Source organism: Coptis chinensis, chromosome 2 (assembly GCF_015680905.1).
Source record: "Coptis chinensis isolate HL-2020 chromosome 2, ASM1568090v1, whole genome shotgun sequence".
Classification (NCBI taxonomy): Eukaryota; Viridiplantae; Streptophyta; class Magnoliopsida; order Ranunculales; family Ranunculaceae; genus Coptis; species Coptis chinensis.
The window spans coordinates 4589989-4612047 of record NC_141457.1 but is presented as its reverse complement, the minus strand read 5'-3'; the positions used below and the strand labels follow the sequence as shown (position 1 = coordinate 4612047).

General features: G+C 36.7%; 2 long non-coding RNA genes across 2 annotated transcripts; both read right to left on the bottom strand.

Moving 5' to 3' along the window:
- Positions 1-1858: 1858 nt before the first annotated feature.
- On the bottom strand, positions 1859-10848 carry LOC147514459 (uncharacterized). Its single transcript, XR_015213221.1, has 4 exons — positions 10663-10848; positions 8248-10587; positions 7722-7756; positions 1859-2066 (listed from the first exon to the last, which is right to left on the bottom strand). It is a non-coding gene; the product is annotated as an uncharacterized LOC147514459 (long non-coding RNA).
- A 9673-nt stretch (positions 10849-20521) lies between these two features.
- On the bottom strand, positions 20522-21596 carry LOC147514458 (uncharacterized). Its single transcript, XR_015213220.1, has 3 exons — positions 21546-21596; positions 21264-21330; positions 20522-21031 (listed from the first exon to the last, which is right to left on the bottom strand). It is a non-coding gene; the product is annotated as an uncharacterized LOC147514458 (long non-coding RNA).
- Positions 21597-22059: the final 463 nt, after the last annotated feature.

The following is a 22059-nucleotide window of genomic DNA, read 5'->3' as shown; positions in this document are numbered from 1 at the left end:
GAGGTTTTGGGTGTTTGGCAATGGTTGCTCTTCTTGGCGAAAGATGCCTCCGTATCCGGTTAGAGAGATGGATCTAAAATCAAGCCAATGTAGTTCTAGGGTTGGCTTTTATAGATCTGGTGTAAGGTTCTGAGTTATGATGACTTTTGGAAGTAGATCAATGTGGTTGAATAGTACGGAGTGATATGGCTGAATAGTGTAGTTAGTGGAGAAGTATAGTCACTGTAGTTGGTGAAAGTGTGATGATTGCGTAGATCATGGTAAAGAAGCAGTGGCACAAAGGTAGCAGTTGGAGGCATGTACCTTATGTGTATGGTGGAGGAGAACGACCTGAGTTTGGCTTAGGGTGCTTTGTACATGTGTCATGGTCTATGGGTCGGTTAGATGATTGTGGTGTTGATAGATGGAATGGCTCAGAGTATAGGGCATAGTACGAGAGTCGTAGCTCGGGCGACTGAGTGACATATCTTCCATATGTAAGTAAAGCGGTGCTGAGCGTAGGGATTATCACCTTATACTTGTGATGATGGCTTGACATGATATGCTGCTGACTTGTCTTCCACGTGTCATCCTGTGATTGGTTGCTAGATGTTGGATGAATATATGTACTTACAGATAATTAGAAATTACCTATTTAAAGCTTTTTTGTGCCTAGCAGTCAGGGCCGGTTTTGAGGGGTAGGCAACCCGCACTACACCATAACAGGCTATTTGCAACGGCAAAAAAGCATTGCTAATAATTTTCGCAACGCTTTTTAAGCGTTGCAAATATGGCGTCTGTAAAGTGTTGGAAATATTTGCAACGCTTAAAAACAGAAATTCAAAGCGTTGCAAATAGAAATTTCCAACGCTTATTATAACTATTTCGTACACATATTTAAAACCTTTGCAACGGTTTTTTATTTCACAAACGCTTTTTAAGCGTTGGTAATTTGTTAAATTTTTTACCAACGGTTTGTAACCGTTGCAAAGTTGTTAGTTAATTTTAAAAAAAATAATTTAAAATTCGTTTGTAATGGTTATAAACCGTTGCTGATGGGTTGCTAATAAAAAAAAATAATTTCTCATATTTTGTAGCAAGACCAGCTAAACCAATTTGGTGGTATAACTAAGACTTTTATGACCGACAACACGACACAGATATCATCATACCCTATACATTTACAACTACACTTCTAGACTAACATATTCTCAGTAGAGTAGTCGCAACTCGAGAGTAGAACAAAAGAAGGATTCAAACAGTTTGTACTGCTACCACAATAATCCTAAATGAACATTTTGTATGATAAAGCTAACTATCCATCCAAATTTTAATTAACCATAAAGCCGAAACACAATTATTCCTAGCAGAAGGAATAGTATACTACGGCCTATCCTACCCGAATAACACGTATTTCAAGATGACACTGCTAAGATACTTTATACTAACAACTAGAGTATCCCATGCAATTTTTCACTCATTCTGAAATATTCACTACATAATGTAAGAAATTTAACAGTTGTTCAAAAACAATAAAACAAAACATCCCCAAACACCAAAACCGATAACTTCACTTTACTTGCACTAAAAAAACATACTTTACCATTTAAACCAATAAAAACTCTTCATATTTCATCAAAAGACATCAAATTTCTCAAGCCCACTTTGTAAAACAATCTAAAAAACAATAAAGAGTACAAAAAAAAAAGGTTTACCAAAGTGTGAGTAGGAATCGAAGTAGTAATCAGCACTAGTCTTATCACTACCAATAAGAGCTGATGCTGCTCCTTCATCTGTATTAGAAGCTTCTTCAAATTCTTCATCTTCAATACTCATGTTTGTTACTTATTGTAAACCAGTGAGCATAACAAGCACGTAGTATAGACAAACAACGTGGTATTGCATGGATTTATTGTAAACGATCGATTCTAAAGCACACAGATCGTTGCTAATATTCTCATTTTAATAATATATAACAAGTTTGAAACGCTAAAACCACAAACTAATATTGGGGGAACCCTATGTACAGATAGAAATATTTTCCCAATCAATTAAAATATTTAGGATGTCATCTTTGTCGACTTTACCTAGATAAGTGTGTGTGCATATTTTAGCAAATAGATATGTAACACGTGGTAGCATCTTCGTAAGGCTCGGATATAGTCTTGGTGTGGGTAGAAAGTACCAGAACACACTTCAAGTCCAAATCCTCTTACTTCCTAGGTTCGGAAGTAAGACACTTCCTAGGTTCGGAAGTGAGATAAGAAGAGGAGGTTCGTGAGCTTTGGAACTAGTTGGAGTAGTAGGTTCGTATAACCAACTCCTAACTATGAACTCCAAATCCGGAACTCAACTACTAGGTCTGGAACAGGTTCGTGGGCTTTGGAACTAGTTAGAGTTGTAACCAACTCCTAACTATGAACTCCAAATCCGGAGCTCAACTACTAGGCTCGGAGCTCTAACTACTACTCGAACCCTAAACATGTTTTTCTGTTGTTTAAATTCGGTAAAAGAGACCTATTTGACTTGGGAAACATGGGGCTTCTAGAAGAGTCAAGATGAGACTTAACAAGAGGCGGTCTCCTAGTTAAACACTAATTGGGAAACCTCATCTATTCTTATAAATAGAATAGTTGAACTACGCTTTGAGTTTGATTCCTATACACGGATAATCGTGGCAGCCATTAAAGAACGTGGTTCGACTCATCATCTTCTACATCTCTTCTTCTTCTTGATCAAATACTTCTCATTGTTCTTTGATCATCAACAATATATTTGTGTTTCTAGATTAGGAAAAATCATCACACAATTGGCCGATGCTGTGGGAAACTATCTGAGAATTGATTTGATTTCTTGGTCGAAATTTTTTTTCGGTTCTAGGTTCTCCTACCTACCTACCAATTTTTCTTGGGTGTGTTGTTCTTTAAATATATATATATATATATATATATATATATATATATATATATATATATATATATATATATATATATATATATATATATATATATATTTTCTTCACTTTGATTCAAAATCATGGTTACTACAAGAGCCAATGCGAATCAAAGTAACGAGGGGAATAACGAGATCAATAACCCACATGTTACTTCTCAAAGACAATCTGAACGTAGAGGAGATCGTTTTTGGACAGTGGTCGTGAAGAAAATGTGCCTAACAACGATACTCCCCAATTTTCCATAACCAACCAAGCCATCATGGATGCTTTGTGATGGCGAACGTGGTCGACCGAGGAGGCTCGTTTTGCGTTTTTACAAGACTACTACCGCGACGCAGGAGGGTCGTTCACCTCAAGAGTGTTGCCTCTTGATGGAAACACGAGGGGCAGTTCCGCCACCAAGTCTCGACCACTGGTGAGGGTTACATCCCTACACCTTATATACCTTACTTTCTTTGGGTATCATAGCGACCAACCCAGATTCGGATTATAATCCGAATTGGATCCAACCCAACACTTGCGAGCTCACACGGAACTGACTTCTCTTGGTATTCAAGTTCTCAAGGTATGAGGGATGGGCGTCCGAATGTGTTTTCCGGAATCCACAACTATTGAGGTCAACCTCGGCACGAAGAAGACTTTCAGTTTCAAAGGAACCTTCATTGCCTCGAATCCCTCGGTTCCCGATCCAGTTTTTGCAAACTCCTCCACTCGATCTCGAACGGAACCGCGTTATCATCAAGATGAGAACTATGAGAGTCCAGGTCCGAGGTACAACAACGAGAGAACTCCAATTAATGAACCGACTACTTTTGCACAGCTCAAGGCACAAATACTGGAGGAACTACGAGGTTCAAAACCAACCAAGATGGACGAGTCAGTTGTTTGGTCAGCAATCGAGGGATTAGATCCCATTTTTGGTCTATACATATCTTTGAAGAAAAAGAAGCCTATGAACATGACAGAGTTGCAGGTTTGTATCAATAAGTATGCATAACTGGAAGAAGACCAATTGGATAGGGAATCTTCTCATAAAAGAGTGATAACCAGTGTCACCTCCGCTCCTATTGGTAGGAGCTCTACTAGTCATTATGATGATAGGAAGTCCAAGGAACCACAGTCGGACCACAAGTTAGTCGACATGAATTCCTATCAAGATAAGTCCAAGAGACAGAAGACTGGTGACACGTTCGGAAGTAATAAATTACCCCCACAGGATAGGGACTTTACCACTTTAACTCATCCTTATGAGGACGTCTTTGAAGTTAACTAGGAACAAGATGTTCATGAAAGATCCTCCAGTGGTGAATCTCGATGCTAACATGTATTGTTTCCAAGTAATGTTACACTACTCTCAGCTTCTAAGAGACAAAATTTTCACAAATTTGGATATGCTTCCACTATGTTGGGGTTTTACAGGAAATAATACAGGGGCACACCCTATATTTCTACAAAGTCTTATTTCTTAACAAAACTAAAGGTATTTACAGGAATTGACACAGGGGCAAACCCTATTTTCCTACAAAACCTTGTTTTTCTAAGATTCGAAATACAAATTTGTATAAAATATAATTCACACTTTTGTCATTTTCCCTCAAAGGTCGAATGTGCAACCGTCGTCTAAGAGAAAAGTGGGGCATCTGTGTATACATATTTATGCAAATAAGGAGAAAAGAACACCACTTCTTAACTAGTCTGGAACTTCACATTCAGAACTTGTCCAAGTTCAAAACTCCACTTCCTAGCTAGTTAGGAACTCCACGTTTGAAACTCTACTTCCTAGCAAGTCTGGAACTCCACGTTCGAAACTTGTCCAAGTTCGGAACTCCACTTCCTAGCTAGTCAGGAACTCCACGTTCGGAACTTGTCCAAGTTCGGAACTCCACTTCCTAGCTAGTCAGGAACTCTATGCTCGGAACTTGTCCAAGTTTGGAACTCCACTTCCTAGCTAGTCTGGAACTCCACGTTCGGAACTTGTCCAAGTTCGGAACTCCACTTCCTAGCTAGTCTAGAACTCCACGTTCGGAACTTGTCCAAATTCGGAACTCCACTTCCTAGCTAGTCAGGAACTCCACGCTCGGAACTTGTCCAAGTTCGGAACTCCACTTCCTAGCTAGTCTGGAACTCCACGTTCGGAACTTGTCCAAGTTCGGAACTCCACTTCCTATCTAGTCTAGAACTCCACGTTCGGAACTTGTCCAAATTCGAAACTCCACTTCCTAGCTAGTCTGGAACCCCACGTTCGGAACTTGTCCAAATTCGGAACTCCACTTCCTAGCTAGTCTGGAACTCCACGTTTGGAACTTGTCCAAGTTTAGAACACCACTTCCTAGCTTGCTTAGAACTCCACGTTCGGAACATGCCTAAGTTCGGAACTCCACTTCCTAGCTAATAAGTAACACAGAAAGTCCAAGTTCGGTACTACTCTGTCAAGTAACAAACCCAACACTGTTTTGTGGACTAAAGAATCCGGAACTGCCTTGCAAATTAAAGAACTCGACACTAATTGGCGAGACATCGGACTTGGAAATACTCGAGGGCATCTGCCATAAACGAAGGCAATGGGAGACGGAGTCCAGCTTTCAATAATCCAAGATATATTAAGGGATGTTCATCAGTCCCCAAGGTCGATGGTTTGTGGATATCACGATGTTGATTTCCTCGAATTGAAAATGCATTACGGATCTTTTCTAAGTCGAGATATATCCCCAAAAGGAATAGCGTTCCAATCTATTGTGGGAATTTTAGCTTTGGGCACAACCGAGGTGTAGCATCTATAATTGCTCAGAACCCGGCACTCAAGTTATTGCTTCAACAACTGAATCATCCGAACTATAGTGGTGGGTATCAGTATCCGACAACGCCTCACTACTTATGGAACTCAGCAGTGATTGATGAGACATAGTATCTGCAGTAGCAACACGCGATACTGACTTGATCAACCTGGACGTGTAGCCTCGCTAGAAAACCCGATACAACAATACCAACCAACAACCAACACCAGAACTGATGGAAATCGGAATTTACTGCTGAAAATAAGATAAGAGAATTTAAACTAAGCAAACAGTTGAAAGTAAATTTTGGGTTTCAATCAAAGAAAATAAAAAGAACCGACGGTTTACTTACCTTCTTTTGATATCTCACAACTCTTCAATCTTGTCAATGGCGATCAATGTTTGAGAAACAGATTTGTTTGATTTTAGAAGCACGTTTTGGTGAAGTTTGTTCGAGGTTACGGACTGCTTCGGATACCTTGCAGTTGATTGTTTCATGAACTGTCAGTAGTTGGTGGTATTACTGATCAATGCTTTGTTGGTTTTGAAGATGTGAATTCTGTGTTCAATTCCATAAACCCGAAAGAAAATAGGAATTTTGAATCTGTGGGAGCTGTTGGAGTTGTTGGAACAATGTTGAATCTTAAATTTTGGAAGAAGGAAGAAGAAAGGGTTTCAAGCAATTAGGTAGCGAAAGGTATCTTTTTGGGTTATGTTCAATGACTCAATTTCGCTAGGCCCATTTCAAGTTCCGCCCGGGCCCAATTCGGGTTGCACTTACGGTTCGGGTTGCACTTCCGAAAAAGGTGATTTGGTGAAATCTATCTAAGTCCGGATCTTTATAATACACAGGATGTCCGGACTTGACAAATTTCGATTCCTTGTGCTTAGCTCCTCATATACTAGGTTCGCCTAATATACAAGGTTCGGGGCATGGTGATGTCAAGTCCGCTTTTCCACGAAATTTAGTTCCGAATGTACTACCAAGAAGTCCCGATCTTTGTGAAACATGGATCGGGTTGATCTGACCACGTCCGGATCATCACAATATATTGCATGTCTGGATTTCACCAGGTTCCTCATGACCAAGTCCAGACCATCACAATGCATGGCAGGACCAGTTTTCAGCAAGTTCGGCTTAATATACAAGGTTCGGGGCATGGTCAGGGCAGGTCCAAATTTACAATTCCATGTACTGAAGTAATGCGAAATTTTGCCGATACATTCCACAAAGAAAATCGAGGCATAAGACGTCGCGTACATTTTTACCCAGCCTTTTTCCTTAAGGGTTTGATTCACAACCCATGAATAAAAAAGGGGGGCATCTGTGTGTGCATATTTTAGCAAATAGATATGTAACACGTGGTAGCATCTTCGTAAGGCTCGGATATGGTCTTGGTGTGGGTAGAAAGTACCATAACACACTTCAAGTCCAAATCCTCTTACTTCCTAGGTTCGGAAGTGAGATAAGAAGAGGAGGTTTGTGGGCTTTGGAACTAGTTGGAGTAGTAGGTTCGTATAACCAACTCCTAACTATGAACTCCAAATCCGGAACTCAACTACTAGGTCCGGAACAGGTTCGTGGGCTTTGGAACTAGTTAGAGTTGTAACCAACTCCTAACTATGAACTCCAAATCCGGAGCTCAACTACTAGGCTTGGAGCTCTAACTACTACTCCGAACCTAAACATGTTTTTCTGTTGTTTAAGTCAGTAAAAGAGACCTATTTGACTTGGGAAACATGGGGCTTCTAGAAGAGTCAAGATGAGACTTAACAAGAGGCGGTCTCCTAGTTAAACACTAATTGGGAAACCTCATCTATTCTTATAAATAGAATAGTTGAACTACGCTTTGAGTTTGATTCCTATGCACAGGATACGTAGGCAACCATTAAAGAACGTGGTTCAACTCATCATCTTCTACATCTCTTCTTCTTCTTGATCAAATACTTCTCATTGTTCTTTGATCATCAACAAAATATTTGTGTTTCTAGATTAGGAAAAATCATCACACAATAAGTATTTCCTTTCCATCCCGTAGCACTGTACCTGCATATGATTACAAATGCATAGTGTAGTCAGCATCGGCGAGGACAATAATCCACTATATTACTAGAAAATTGTTTTCTTCTACAAGAGCAAACAAAGTGGACTTGCATTAAATAAATTCTTGGAACAAATTACAAAAACACAAAAAGGTTTCCTTTTCCTGCAACTTCGGCAAACCAAACACCGGTAATAGGATAACTTAGACCATGTCGTGGATTCTAACGCACCAAGAACCGGGCTCCAAAGGTTTCCAAGTTGAAATATTAACAGAATAAAACCTGATTGGATACACTATGCTTCAACAAAATGACCAAAACGAAACTAATCCGGTCTAGCCATGTAGTTGCTAAACAAGCACTTTCCTTTGTAATGCGAGCCAATCGTCAAGGACTTAGACGAAACCTAGAAACTAATCGAAAACTTCATGTCCATCGCCAAAACACCCAAGTCACAAAATAATCAAAACTATTGCATCAAAAAAAAAAAATTACCTGGAATCGATAGCCGGAACCACCACAAGCGGTTGTAATACAATCCCCAGGTTGAACAACATGAGTCAAAGCCCAAACCAAAGCGGTTCGGAATCTCCTTCATAGTTAAAAACTTCGATTGGTAATAAAATTTTTAGGGTCCGCTCATTCTGAGCGGAAGGTGCCCGAAAGTACCAAGTAATAAATGAGTAACCCGATGCGTGTGTATATCGTCAACCAACAAGTTATCTAGGCAACGTGGCTTATGTATATTGGTTCGTGAACTGGGACTCGGGAGACTCGAAAGAACTGGACGGTACAATGCAACTGTCGAAGTCTTTTCATAATAATTTCATCACTCTACGGTTTTCAAGTTGATCGAAAAACAAATAAAACAGCTTTTAATAACAACAAAGAAAAAAGAAGATGTTCCTCTCCACAATAAACCCAACCCGAAAACTCCTCTCTCTCATTCTCTCTCACTCACAATATAATCACACCCAAGTTTTTATTGAACACGGACCAAAAACAATAACCAACGCTGCGTCTAATAAAAGCAATTTATTAATTTCATCAAACCTGCGATTCTTGCAACTGCTATAATGTAAAAACTTGTTCAAAGATTTGAGTTTGTACGAGAATAGAGAATACTAGCGATCGGCTAGTTTTACCCGATTCAGTTTCCAGCCACTCTGTTCTCAACAGTTGAATACAATCCCCAGGTTGAACAACATGAGTCAAAGCCCAAACCAAAGCAGTTCTCGGAATCTCCTTCATAGAGGCCTTAACAGCAACAACCACCTTCTCTGCCGTGACATCCGACCCCTTCTCCGCCTTCCCTCTCTTCTGTTGTATACTCATCTCAAAAAATTATGAATTATTTCTAATCATGACTTTTACTAGAGACCAAACCAAGAATGCCCAAGATATATGTAGAATATATGAATATAACCAATGTATTTTAGGAATGGTACGGCCTTACAGGTTCGCGACCCCAAGGGTGTTTTAGGAATGACTTAACACATATTAGACACACGGTCTATTTCATATACATTGATACCTCCCTGAGCAACAGATCAAGCTTTTGGCATAGTAGTCTTTAACAGAGTAGTCGCTTTATGTAATAACTTAGGATTAGATAACCAAATTACACTAATGTGCATAACGGGAAGTGTAGAAACCGTGGTTTTATCCTCTATTTCTTGGGCATGCATACTAAAATATGGACAAAGGAAAGAAAACTAGTCTTGCAGGAAAGATGTGCCAGTTCTAGGAAAAATGAAATGTGTAATAGTAATACCTAAGTCTCAAGAAGCATACAAATTTCAATATGGGCATATAGCTATGGTAATTGTAGCACAAGAACAAAGTTGCCCGGCATTATCAATAAGGGGACAGGGATAATATCTCGAGTTAGAAACATACGAGAGATCTGTGGTGACATTGAAAAAATTACCTTTAACTTACTAGTAGTATGTTTATGATTATTGCAAATTCCCAATTCATGAGGCAGGGTTGCAATGAACAAGCAACGACAATCATTGGAAATTTGAGAATCTTCTTCTAGTGCCCCAAGATGATGCCACCGCTCAAATTCAATACTTTTATATAAACTGAAACCACGGAGTGAGAAACCAAAGAGATAGACTATACACAATATAATACTCATAAATCTGAAACGCACAAGACAAATATAAAAGTTCAAATATCACCCAACCGATTGACGATAACAACATTTGAAATTTGAGACATGAACATGCTCATACTCAAGCATATCATCCCTTAGTCACTGACAACACACGTAACCATTGAGTGTATAAAGTCAATCTCAATGCTCATAAACATAAACACATACTCTTTATTTTTTATTATTCCCTATGATAAAAAAAGTTGTCCCCATGACCTCGTCTACATAACAGATAAATAAATCTCAAGTCAATGCTTAGATAACTAGATGGCTAAATGAAAGGATTTAATCAACAACTCTCTTTTCATCTCTCTCCATATAACCACATTCTCATTATTAATATTATCATCGTCACAAACTCTACTTCTTGATCACCAATATTATTACATATATAAATCCAAAACCATCTTAAATTAAAAATTTCTACTAGAGCATTCAATTTGTAAAAATTTCTACTAGAGCATCCAAAACCATCTTAATTAAAAATTAAGACAAAAATGCAGTCAATTTGTAAACAAACTAAATTTTAAAATGAAATTCTAACCTAAAAGCTTTCCGCAGTTCCTCCCAGATAGACTTTCCCGCTATCTCTGGATTCTTCTTTACAAAATGGAGACAGTGCAAGGTAATAAAGATTGTCTTGACAGCTTGTTTGTAAGCAGCCCTAAAGAAGCCTAAAGATATTTGGTATCAAAATTTAGTATATGTTTTTGATAATACTGATATTTGGTATTATCAAAGATTATTACCTCAAACTGCAAGAAATGGATTGTGTCAAAACGGACTTCCAAACTCCTTGTTTTCTTCTTCTTCTTCTTCTTTCTTTGATTGACTGTTTACTGAATCTGAAAATTAGGTTTTGAGGAGTGCGAAAATAATGCGGCGATGAGAGAGAGAGAGGAGAGAAAAAAAAAAGTTATGTTTTATATTTCGATTTTTTTCGTTTCGCGAAATTTTTAAGTTTGTAACACTTCTCCAACGCTTTTTAAGCGTTAGCAATTAATTCCGGAAATTCTCCTAAATAAAGCAACGCTTTACAACATTGCCAACGCTTATTTAACGTTGGAAACTTACTAACGCTAAATAAGCGTTGCAAATCAAAAAAGGTGCGTGTTGCAAATATCCTATTATGGTGTAGTGCCGTTTAGGCATCGCGAAATAGCCCACTAAAAAGGCCCCCACTTGATGTGACCAATATTACACTAGGCCCAGTTTTGTGTTCAATTTCTGAAAAATGCCTCTACCTGGAGTCGAACTTGGGTAGGAATAAAGAAAATGTAAAGTAGTAGGTCACTGGCATTTTGATGTTAAGAGAGCCTTAAAATTAGTTATTACTCTATAAGCAATATGCATATGATTTTTCACTAGATATTTTGGATTTTACAAAGGCCCGATTTTAAAAACTCGCCTAGGGCCCCATAAACTCATAGCCGGCCCTGCTAGTGGTGTGGTACATACTGACGCCAGTGGCGAAGCCAGGGGGGTCCTAGGGTACACCCGGGCGTACCCTCAACTTTCTTTTAAAAAAAAATTATATAGTTATGAGTCGGTACTCTTATCAGTCTTATCACTTAGCATCACTCAAACCTAAAAAAAAAACCACAAACAAACAACAACCAAGAAGTGCACACGTAGTACCAAAAACATAAAAAGGAAACCCAAACAAATAGGACACGTACTCGTACTTCCCTTTTCCTTCTCTCTTAGGCTGAGTCCAATGGCTCTGCACTCTCCATCTTTATCCCTAAAAAAACAATGTTATACGAATAGAGAGTAGGTTTTGCTGAATCAATGGTCTGAACAATCCTACGCCACTTGAAGTGGAGTGGTTTGAAACCCACGTTTTTTTCAACGCCACTTCGACCAACGCAGAATGAAAAAAAAAATAATAGTAAAAACCACTTTGACCAACGGATAGAGAGTTGTATTTTACATTCTGCACCACTTCAAGTGGCGGCATTTGGGTTTTTACAAACCATTCCATTTCAACTCGCGTGGAATGCACTCTCCATTCATCAATAATACTATCTCTATATAGAGAGTTAAATATGGATAGGGAGAGAAAACCGCCGCAACTCCCACCGATTTTGAGGGAATGCGGAGCCATTGGACCCAACCTTATTATGTTCTACGCGATCCTTTAAAATACGTTTTGCCCCACACCCACTGACCCACCCACCAACACAACAACATGTAAGCAACATCAATTTGTCCCCACTCACTTGGATGTACTATCACCATCAATTTCTGCTCTTCTTGTTCTTATAGGTTTGAGCCAATAACCCCCCGTTTTTCTTTTTTGTCTTTTTTCTTGAAATTTAATTTTGGAAATAGAAAATTGGATTGAGAATTCAAGATCGATTGCTTACTTGGGCTACAAGTTTAGTCTGATTATATTTACTTTTGCGAAACAACTAAGAACCATGTTATTGGACCGTGTATTAAATTATTAGAGGAATGAATACAAGGGATCCACTTTTTGCTTAATTTAATGAATGTATTTGATAAATGATAATGTATTGCTCTTTGACTTTGATAAGCAAGAAATGAGGCTCAGCCCCTTGGTTCTAACTCAGTTGAGTATAAACTCCCTCCCATTGGCCCATATCATATAACCTCCCTATTATTTAGGTCTCGTTAAATAATCTCCCTGCTTTCCAAAAAAGAGATAAAATCTAGTCTGTTTTTATTTACCATTTTATCTTATTTCCTTTTTTACTCTTTTGGGATTGAAATTTTCCCGACTATATGTAAATGTATTTTTACATAGTCATATATATATGTAAAACTATATTTGTATAGTCATTGGAGTTATAAAAACTTAAATTTACATAGTAACTTTTGGGTTTGAAAATTTCCCTCACAGAATATATATAAATTTAAATTTAAATAGGTTAAGAAGACTCTGTAATTTTATATTTTCTTATGTAAATTTACATTTTCATATGAAAACTTAAATTTACATATGTAAATTTAAATTTTAATATGTAAAAATACTATGTATGTAAATTTAAATTTTCCTATGAAAAAAATTTTCATATGAAAATTTAAATTTAAATAGGTTAAGAAGACTGTGTAATTTTATATTGTCATATGTAAATACAAATTTACATAGGATGACGTCAGCCCGGTTTGTCCTTAAACCCAAATTATAAGTAAAGATTGATGACGTCAGCCCGATTTTCACAGGGATATTTTGGTCTATTTTGGCTTTGATGTTATGTTTTAAATAATAGGGAGGTTTTATGCATTTGTTCGCTCCTGGGGGGTTTTTGTGTAACAATTTTTTGGTGAGGGAGATTAAACCCAAAATCTGCTTTGATGAGTACAGAATGATATTGTTTTTAAGTCCTTGAGAAATACTTAGTAACTTTCTTATTGGTCTGTAAGACGTGTAATTGATTAGTGGTTTATTTTAATTGTTTAAATAGCTATGTTAAAGTATTTGACCAAATGAAACTCGTTGCTTGCTCAACCAACTAGTAATATAGATAATGTTGCTAGTGTTGAAGGAGGATCCTCCTCAAAGCATTGATACCGAGTTGATCTTGCAACAGTTTTAAAAGATGAACAAGGATAACAAAAAAAGGCTACTAAGGACAACTGGGAACAAGTCGGTACTTTTTTAGATTGGATTTTTTTTTTATTACATTTATTGCAATCGTTTTATATGATTTTTTGATGTTCAAAAATATACTTGTTTTGTGATTGGGTTTGAATTATTAGGTAAAAAAATAGTTTATTTTTTGTTAGTTGTCTAACTGGCTCACCCTCACTCAAATTCCTAGCTCCGCCACTGACTAAGGCACATGCTATACGAGCGTTGCTTACGCTATAATATATCCACATAGAATAAATGAAGTGTTGATATCGATTAGATTTCTATATGACTATTGTATGGTGGGTTTTCTTCTTGGACATGCAAATATTAACGGAAAAATAATTAAGAGAACAACGTTTTACATATGGAAGAGTAAAATGTCTTGAGCTAGCAGATTCTTGTACGACAGACAAGAGAGACGCATTGCCATCGGTGTGAATGTAGGTCGGGTTTATTAAGATGAGGTTTTTTGGGTTGAAGCTTGAAAGCCATTAGGAGGGATGAGAATGAGACACACCCTTGGAGGAGACATATAATTGACACCTATAGATGGTGGGAGCCAAGCCTTCTAGCAAAATTTAGGGGTGGCAATTTTGTACACGACCCACTAATCCGATACGAAATTAACGGGTTTGGGTTGGAAAAAAAGGCTTTTGGGTCATTTAAGGGTTGACCCGCCAAACCCGTCAAATAAATGGGTTGGGTTAGGGTCACACATATTAACCCGGATAATCCGTTAGTATACCCGATTAGTTCTCGGGTCCAATGGGTCGGGTCATCAACCCGTGACCTGTATGACTTGTTTTAAGTCCTTAAACATATATATGTTTCCGAATTTTATTAAATCTCATAATCCCAATTACCTAAAAGAAAATACTAAACAGAAAATGATCAACTAGATTTAGAAAGATAAGCCGGCAATCCAGCATATAGAATATTATAGATTCATTCAATAAAATATATTATCACATACATTAACATTGAACCCTTACCCTAGTCTCAATTATATAAAAAGAACAATGAAGCCGTCAAAGTCACAATAATATTTGCATTTATTTAATAATAGGTTTGCCCACGAGGTAGCAAAGTGGATAAATTGGACATGCATGGTTGTTGTTTCTAGTTTGGTTATGTTTTTTGTTTGGCTAACAGGTTGTTTCACTTGTTTGGTTCAGGCGTTCAGCAGATACATGTGTTTCAACAACTCTGCGTACTTTTACAAGTTCTTTTATTATTTAGATTAATAAATATTTTTTATCCAAAAAAAAAAATAGAACTTACGGGTTATCTGTTAACCCGATCTGAAATTGACCCGCTGGCTTAGCGGGTCACCCATTGGGTAACCCGTTACATATGTGGATTGGGTTTGGGTTTGACAAACTTGACACAATTAGTAATTAGGTCGGGTTTGGGTTTGCTCTCCTAACACGTGACCCAAATATGACACGACACAAACCCGACCCAACACGACCCATTGCCACCCAAAAGCATCTCTTATACTTACTAGTTTCCCTCATTTAAGGACACAGATAGTCCCGGGCCTTCCATTCTCTGTTCCCTTCCCCAATTATCTACCACCGTCTGGCGTCTTCCTTTCACCTTATATAACCTCGTATAAATGTATAATACCCTCAAATTGGTGCATTTTATAAAACATGTCACAAATTTGCGAAAGGTGAACAATGGTATGGTCCCCTATGAGTCCGGCTCACTCCGGCTATGCAATAATCGGATACCCAGTAACCGTGACAAAATACAATCCACGTGTCCATGATATTAACTAGTTAACGAGGCGGTAAATCTCCGTCCCTTACCCTTATTTATTTTCAGTTTTAAATTTAACTTCAGAAATAAAACCCCACGAAACAAAATACCCAAAGCCACTTCATCTTCCTTTTCTCCTGCAAAAACAACATACAACTTATATTAAAACTTTAAGTGGAAAAAAATCTACAAACAAAACCCATAAATTCATACCAAAATCGTATGTTCAATTAACCATCGCCAGCAAAACAGGTGTATTCGGATAAACAATTATACATGATCTTACCCCTTTGGTTTGATTCCTCAAGCAAAACAATTATTCACCAAAAATGTAAATACGAAGTTATTCCAATTTCAGTTTTGAGTTTATATGCTCGTCTTATTGACAATTTACCATCATAATTTCATACCTCAAAATCAAGTAGACAATCTATTGGAATTTGTTAGTGTGTTAATATCATAGACAACTTCTTAGTCTAACTTAGATTTGACTTTGAGTTGAGTCCTATCAAAGATATCTCAATCCCAAATCGAATTGGGTTCATTTTAGAATTTTCTTCTTCAGATAGTTTTCACTACTGTAAAAAAAAAGAAATTAAGCTCTTTAGTAATATTTCAAAAAAATTTACTTCGATAAAAATTTTAATGTAAGGTGTATGTTATTTGTGCTGGAGACAAGGAAGGAGAGAGGAAGACAAGTGCTTTGGGTATTTTGTTTGAGTAGTGCTACACGGACCTATTTTTTAGACCTACTATTGCATCTCACTATTTGAATAAAGTTGGTTTGCATTGCAATAGACATGGACACGTATCTCTATGTAAATTAATGATTATGACTTTTGACACATCAGTAGGTCCAAATAGTAGGTCAAATAAGTGGGTCGGTCTAGCATTACTGATTTTGTTTCGTAAAAGAAAATAGGGGAAAGGGATGGATTGTTAGCATTACTGATTTTGTTAACTAGTTAATATTATGGACACGGGGATTGCATTTTGTCACGGTTACGGTTACGGTTACGGTTACGGTTACGGTTATTGCATAGCCGGACTCGTCCCCTATTTGTGTTCAGCAATCCGGCTCCTCTATAACCGGGTATAGAAATAGAAATATCTCTGCAACTGTTATCAGAAATGATGCCACGCGTCCACCTTAACAACAACAAACTGTGATGTTAGCTTCATTTTTTTTTGACGCTTTTATTTTATTAAGTTATTAAACACATACGGTTTCATATTCTTACAAAGGCGTGTAGAGTTTTAATTTTTAATGTCTTCCTGTATTACCTATTCTCCCAACTCTCTCTCTCTCTCATCACTCGCACTTAATTTTATTTGTCGTAATGCATAAAATTTATTTAGTTTCATATTATAAATTATGTTTGATTTTAGTGTTAATTTATTTCTCATCAGTTATAATGTCTGACATTTTACACAAATTTAGAGGTAAGGGTACAAAGTCGAAAAAGTCAGGGGCACCAAAGGCCCCAAATCCAAAAGATGTACATGTATGGACTTCTTATTCTGAGTTTGATCCTAGTTCTTATCACCGTGTTGTTCTAGAGGAAAGTACACACATATCTTTTACTCTTCGTGAAGGTGGTGGGACGAAAGAAAAAGTCGGTAAGAAAGGGACTTTGGCCCTTGTTATGGAATGGTTACGCCTAGTGAACTTTGGATAATTTCAATCGATGCTTCAGAATGTTGGTTTTCGTGTCTTTGCTCAAATTGACATTGAAAAATCCAATAGACAATTCGTTGAAGCAATTGAAGAGAGATGATGGGACTCTACCCACACATTTCATTTTCCATGTGGCGAGATATGTTTTACGCCACTTGATTTCTCAATGTTTACAGGGTTACGTGTTGGAGAGGAAAGATTGTACGTAGCTTTTGATTTGAAATATGAGTTATTTAATAAGGCTGTCAAATATTTACCTTTTTTAACGGAATGTGAGATTTATAATGGCAGCATCAAACTGAGTCATTTAGAGATGTATACAATTTATGTAGTGCAAGATGGAGTTAATGAAAGAGAAATAAATTTTCATTCATGCTTTCATATTGTATGTTATTGGAAATGTATTGTTAGCAAACTCCCACAGCAAGGTTCTTTTGGGATATCTAGCTAGTCTTACTCAGATAGATTAGAATGGTAGTTGATCAGCTTCCAAATGTGCGTTTTATTACCCTTACATTACTGCATTACATCCCTTCTTACGCATAATGAAAAGACAACTCATAGCTTTTATTGCATTTTTCAGGTTACAGTGCAATTCAAACCACTTATCATAAAAGTCGCGTCTTAGCACCAAAATGAGTCTTATCTAGCTACACTTATTATGAAGACTCGAAGCTACCATGAAAAAGTGTTGAAAAAGCTAAAGTCAACGGTCAAAGGTCAAAGGTCAAGGACTTATAACCAAAGAGCTAAAAGTCAAGTCCTCAACTCAGAATACCAGAGATAGATGTCCTTAACACAAAAAAAGGTTTTCTCTAAAACCTATCTTGATTAATAAAAAATGAAAAAGCAAAAACAAAAAACAAAAGCATAAAGCAAATGGTGAGGTGTCTCAAATGTAATGGAAGAGAGCAAATCAGTCATTTGCATAAAGTAGGGGCATACGAACTAAAAGTTAGGGAGAGAGAATGCACCTAGACTTATTCTAATGTCATGTGGGATTTATTTTCTAGTCATTTTTCATTCAAGTCATTTACTTTTGGGTTTTTTAGACTTTGGTCCTACGTGTTGGTTTATTAGACTTTGGTCCAGAAAAGCTTGAATATTAGACTTTAGTCCTAGTTCTGTTTGTTCACTGACTAACAGTCAACTCAGTCGTATGTAAGCAGATTGACCACGTTGACTGTTAATCAACTGAGTTGACTAACGGTGAACAAACAGAACTAGGACTAAAGTATAATATTCAAGCTTTTATGCACCAAAGTCTAATAAACCAACTATGCGTAGGACCAAAGTCTAAAAAGCCCTTTACTTTTTGTTCTTCATTTTCAATCTTGTTATTTACTTTATGTTCTTCAATCAATCAATCATTTCAATTCATTTCTTTCAAGTTTGTGTTCTTTCAATCACTTAAACAACTTATGCTCTTTCAAGTTTGTTTAATACAAATAAAGTTAACCAATACAAGTTCTAAACTAAAGAAAACTACATTCTTTTCTTCCAAAACTCCCTATCATTCAAGCTCCAAACAATTTATGGTGAACCACATCAACAACTTTGAAATACTCATAACTAAAACTACTTCAAATGGCGCCACCGTCATGGATTGGAGGAGCATGAACTTTGGTTAAGCATCTAAGGAGCGAAGTATCACTCTCACCATTTCATTTCTTGTTTTTTTTTTTTTTTTTTTTTTCATTACTGAGTTACTTTTGTTTTGTAAATCTAGGTTCAAAATTGAACAGATAGAGATGAACTAAAGCTGCTGACAGAAGACGGTCGAAATTGGTCATAACCAAATGGGCGACCGAGCCACCCTTGGAGAGTGACCGCCAGCCACCTCAGCAAACCAGCATCCTGTTTTTTCACAGTTCAGTTGTTTTGTAATGTTTAGTTGATCTACAGTTCTGGATTTTTTAATAGAGTAATATAAATCAGTGGACCTTGTTTATATAGATAGATTAAAAAAAAAAAAAAAGTTTGTTGAGCCTCTCTGTTGGTAGGGAATGGAGTCTTTGAGGTGGGAGAAGCAGCTAAGAGAGCAGCGACAGGGAATATGGAGAAGCATGGGGGAGCTTGCACGACTAACCAACATTGTTTCATTCCGTTTAGTTTCGACACTTTCGGTTTCTTGGAACAACAGTCTGTTGAGCTTCTCAATAAACTTCAAAAAGTTATGGATAGTAACGTTATGACAGCTGGTTCTAACGAGTTTGTTTTTAGAAGAATAGGATTTGCTATTCAGAAAGGACTTGCGGCGCAGCTTGTTGCACGCTTGACCTAATTATGTGTAAAATTCCTTATCAGTATCAATAAAATTTCGACTTAAATAAATAAATAAAAAATAAAAAATAAAAGTAAAATAAAAAAAACAAAAAACAAAGAAAAAAAATGAGTTTCTGATTGATTATGTGGATGAACATGAGTGAACACTTGGTTTAAGTTCTAAACTTACCAAGAGATTAAAGTTTTTATTGCCTTGAGAAGTTTAAGTATGCGAGGTGAGTCGTGAATCATACGCTCGCACACTTTGAATCAACATGGTAATCAACACTTTAACTAAGTTTAGCTCTAGTTAATCTAGATGATCTATCTAAACTAGGTAATCTATTAGATTAGTTTTAATGTTAGTTTACTTTTATGTTTTGAGCCTTTGAAGGCAAAGTTGTTTAATTATTAAAAAGCCCACAATCTGGTTGCTTTTTCAGTGGACCTTTTTTGTAACATAAAACAGGGAAAAGCTCGAACGGTTGGGCATGCACTACAAGAAAGCAGACTTTTAGCCACGACACAAGTCCGTGGTAAAGCTCTTTAGCTACGGATATTGACTGACGCAAGACCGTGGGGTTTTGACCTGTCGCTAAAGGTTTAGCTACAGCATAAGACCGTGGGTACATGCGACGGTCTACCCGACAGCTCAAGCCGTTGCAACTTGCCACTGATAAGGTCTGTGGGAATAGCCGTAGCAGTTGCTAGTGCTAATGGCCGTGGGAACAGCTATAGCAATTTCTACAGCGGGCGACCGTGGCATAAGCCGTTGCTAGTTCCACTGATGAGGGCTGTGGTAGAAGCCGTAGCATTCAAAATTTACAAGGGATAAAAGCCGTGGCATAGGCCGTAGCAAAATTTGTTTTGCTACGCACCTTTTAGTCCTATAGCTACGGATATTGGCCGTGGCTAAAACATTTCAGATTTATATATATATATATATATATATATATATATATATATATATATATATATATATATATATTATCATCTATTTTTGGTAAAGGAATCTTGATTGGGAATATGTGTCTTCCTTGTGCTATTGTTATTAGGATGGATGAATTATTAGTTGAATTGAAAAACAAAGCGGACATAGGATAAAACAATAATTATATATATATATATTATTTAATATATATATATAATTATTGTTTTATCCTATGTCCGCTTTTGTTTTTCAATTCAACTAATAATTCATCCATCCTAATAACAATAGCACAAGGAAGACACATATTCCCAATCAGTATTCATTTACCGAAAAATAGATGATAAAGAGATTAATATTCATACAAGTAAAAAAAAAAAATTGTAGCATTTACTATCCAAGCTCAATATAAATATGAATTTCCAAATATTTCCCAATAAAAATTCGCCTCGTGCATGTTTCTCCATTACATTTTATCATTGCCATGCACTCGAATACTTTATGAAATGATTTGAAGTCCTAGATTTTTAGAACTCTAGCCTTAACCTTTTCATGAGCATCCACTGAAACTTTAATAAACTGGGTCAGGACTTATGACTATATTTATGGTCTCTAAGTATGGCATTCTCGATATCTTCTCTACTTGGAGCATAATTGAATCTCCTCTCAACATCTTTTTCAAGAGTCCCAAGGCTACTCTTCAAGTACCTACAACTCAAATAAGACACACAAATTCGTATCACTAGTTAGTACATCATATATAAATTGTTGCTCACAATCCAATTTCAAATCCCGAAGACGAAGTATGCTTGCTAAGTTGCGTCAACGTTTCCTTCAAGATGAGCAGAATACACTTGAGGCTGCTGGAAGGTGTGTTTTCCTCTGTAAAGGTCAATTTAATTCTTAGTTACAAAAAAATGAAGTCACGATTTGAATGCCTTAAAAGAAAAAAGAAAAACTAGGATTAATTAAAAATAACTAAGTTAGAACTAGTTCAAACAAATTAATCTTGTGTGAGTGAAACAATGCTCCCTAAGCAAAAAAAAAACATCTAAAAGTCACACATACTAATAATATTACTGATATGTAACAGACAAAAGATTTTAGAACATACCCAGCCAAAACATTCAAAAACCCCTGGGATTCAGATGGTACAAAAGCCTGAACAGCCATGAACATCCCTGCCATAACATCACAAGGTAAAGTCAACTAATGCAAAAAAAAAAAGTAGCAAAACACAATTATAAACTCATAAGCTTATAATGACAATAATTGACGGATGGGTTGGAGACTCTAGCATGATACGGAAATGATCAAACTTTGCAATTTAATTTAAAAAATAAATAAACAATAATAATAATAATAATAATAATAATAATAATAATAATAGTCTTACCGAACCCCATTCCTGATTTAGAACCACAGATGTCGCAATGCCATGCATCCTGAAACAAACATGATATAGTTCATGAGGTAACACAAAATAGAATGATTAAGATAGGATACCAAAGAGAAAAAAAAAAAATTATTGTGATGATCTATCACGGTGAAGATATTAGCATGAAAATTTACACATTCAAATGATTTTTCTTGAACAAATGATCGAGGTGCTGATGTCATTAACTTCAATGATATGACACCGCCAATAAAACTAACCTTTTGCGAGGGAATACCCCTAGCGATGCCGGTCCAACATTATCATATAAAGATAGACACCACATTTTCTTGGCACGAGGGGAGAATATTCTGCTACAAATTTCCTCCAATAAACAATTGTATTCTCCTAAAAAAGGAAAGAGCACACAATTAGAGATTACTTGTGTAACTGAATGAAGAATTTTTTACGTGAATTCACCAAGCAACATATATAAAAAAACACCATATAAAAAGTTTTGACTTGGCAAAGATTG